Genomic DNA, 2,908 nt, shown 5'->3' with positions numbered 1-2,908 from the left:
GTCGTATTTTTTATTCAATATCCATTATAATTGATGATGGATCATATTAGTCACAGAAAGTTTCAAGGGGCATTGGTAAGTTCTTCAAAGATCGGTCTGCTGAAATAGTCCTGTTTTTTCTAGCGCAGTTTCAGTGATGGCCTAATTTTTCCAATTATTACAGTTTTCAAAAACCAAGCTATATGAGGCGTTTTTCAGACGAGTCGGCAGGGCAGGAAGCTCTACGATTGGCTGATTATCAACTGATTCCCAAACGCCAACCCAATCAGCCAATCGGAGAGCTTCCTGCCTTGCTGACTCATGTGAAGTGAAAAATGTATCATGTCTAGGCCCTTGGTGTCATCAGGACCTCCTAAATATTTAGAAAGTCCTGGTGTCATGGGTGACGGAAATAAAAATTATATTCACCTTTCAAAAACAGTCTTGCATTCTTGCAGGGACTCCAAAATATATTTTTCCAATAAAACTACAACTAAAACAGTCAACATTGACTGTTGTGTAGGATTACAAAATGCATTTATCTTCATTTCAATATATTATTTTCCAAGTATGTAGAAAACGTCATTATATAACTATAACTACACAGTTGATTCAACTGAATTTAGTAATTGATAATACATTGGATATTTTTAACTAATAATAGATTAATTTATAGGTTACAAAATATGATTTTATGCAATCATCACATTTAAAACAATGATCGATTATCAAGTTTGAGTGGTTTTTATTAATTTTGGATATTTTAGTATAAATTTTTATGCCATAAAAGGTAATGACTAAGAACCTTTTTAGGCAATAACCGCTTTGATTGCCTAGTAACCAATAATAAGAACAAAAGATTCTAATAGCTGATTAAAGCTGCGTTTACACCGGAGTTAATAACACAAGTTTTCAACATTTTTGTTTATTGCAAAAGTCATTAACATTATGTTGAGTTGCGTTTACACCGGAGTTAATAACACTAGTTATTAACAAAAGTTATCAACTTGACTGAATCGGCAAAAATTTCTCTAAACAAAAGTTAATAACTCGTGTTTTCAACAGAAAATTCCTTGTTATTAACAAGAATTATGTTATCCATCGAGAGTCGTTAAAGATCAAAGGAAATTAAGTTATGTTAATAAGAAAAGCCTCTTTTATCGCATCAACTTTTGTTAATAACAGGTTTCTATCTTCCCCGCAAAGCTGTTCGTGTTTTGGAGGGCTTTCGGCCATCCAATTCATGTAGGCCAATCTTCAAAAAATACAGGTTTCTCACGGTCCCAGCACTTCATTCACATTAACCAATGCACGTATCAAATACATGATTAGAAAAGGACCAACAGGCCTAGCCCAAAACTGTTCTTTTTCCAAATTTTGATAGTAGTAAGCCAATGTCTAAAAGGTAGGTTATGTTGCTTTACTTCAAATCAAATTACGAGTCCAGAAATATCAATCCAAAATTTAGAATATAATTAGATTAAAAACCGAAAAGAATAAAAATATTGCACCAAACTGTAATGTTTTCAAAACTTGAAAACATTGAATTATTTAGAAATTTAAAAACCAAAAAACTAAACTCACTCCAAAAATCACAGCTGATTCCTTGAGACTGTAAATTTTGTCTTAAAAAAATTCGGAGAGATTTGAAATAAATTTAGTTTGCCATGGATATGGCATAGAAGAGGGAAGAGTTTAGCTGTATATCAGTACCCAGCTCACAGACTAAAACTTTTGGAAAAAGGACTATATTATTCGGGACTCAAGCTCTTCACTGTCTGCCTGAAAGAATAAGGTTATGTGGAAGTCATAGACTATTCTTGTCTTCAATTACTAATGTACTTGTAAAAGCGTAACCCTATACTACGGAGGAATGTTGCAGTGCCTTTACACTTTGAGTTAATACAAATGCTTGGAAAAAAATGTTCATGACATGTTACATCGCACTTGAGCTGTGCTCAGATTCGTGACTTCACGTAACAAATAATAATAATGATTACTAGGCGACAAAAGCGTGCTTGTCGTAAGCTGCGTTTACACCGGAGTTAATAACACTAGTTTTTAACATTTTTGTTATTAACTGTTGTTAATTACAAAAGTCATCAACATTATGTTGAGCTGCGTTTACACCGGAGTTAATAACACGAGTTAGCTTATTAACAAAATTCATCAACTCGACTGAATCGATAAAAATTTCTCGTAACAAAAGTTGATAACTCGTGTTTTCAACAGAAAATTCTCTGTTATTAACAAGATTCATGTTATCCATCGAGAGTCGATAAAAGGAATCAAAGGAAATTGTGTTAATATGTTAATAACAAAAGTCTCTTTTATCGCATTAACTTTTATTAATAACAGGTTTCTATCTTCCCCGCAACCCCCTCGCCAAGCATCCCTACCCTACATCTACAGCTGTTCCCTAATAACTACAGCTGCAGACGAAGCACGTGACAAAGTTATTAACTTTTGTTGATAACAAAACTAGCAGCCAAACGAAAATGTTATCAACATAATGTTAAAAACCATTGTTATCAACTCTGGCATGGCTTACTCTATCTATAGTAGGCTGTGACTCTGGTGTAAACGCACTATAATTGTTTACATTAGATCAGATGAATATCATTATGTTAATGATCACACCTGTTTCAATTTAAAGTATTTTGAAGACAATCTTTTGCTTTTTATTCCGGCTGTTATATCATATGGATAGTCTCGTTAAATAAAATCATATGAAAGTCAATTATATTGATAACCAGATCTTGTTAATAACAAGGAATTTTCTGTCAAAACACGAGTTATCAACTTTTGTTAAGAGAATTTTTTGACGATTCTGTCACAGACCAAGTATTCAGCAACTGGATTTTATTAATTGGTCAATTTCGCTGTTACAATACTTGACTGGTTATGGATGGGTATAATTAATAAAACA

The sequence above is a fragment of the Nilaparvata lugens genome, chromosome 5, assembly GCF_014356525.2.
Source record: "Nilaparvata lugens isolate BPH chromosome 5, ASM1435652v1, whole genome shotgun sequence".
Lineage (NCBI taxonomy): Eukaryota > Metazoa > Arthropoda > Insecta > Hemiptera > Delphacidae > Nilaparvata > Nilaparvata lugens.
The sequence above is the reverse complement of the archived record's forward strand: the minus strand, read 5'-3'. Positions refer to the sequence as shown.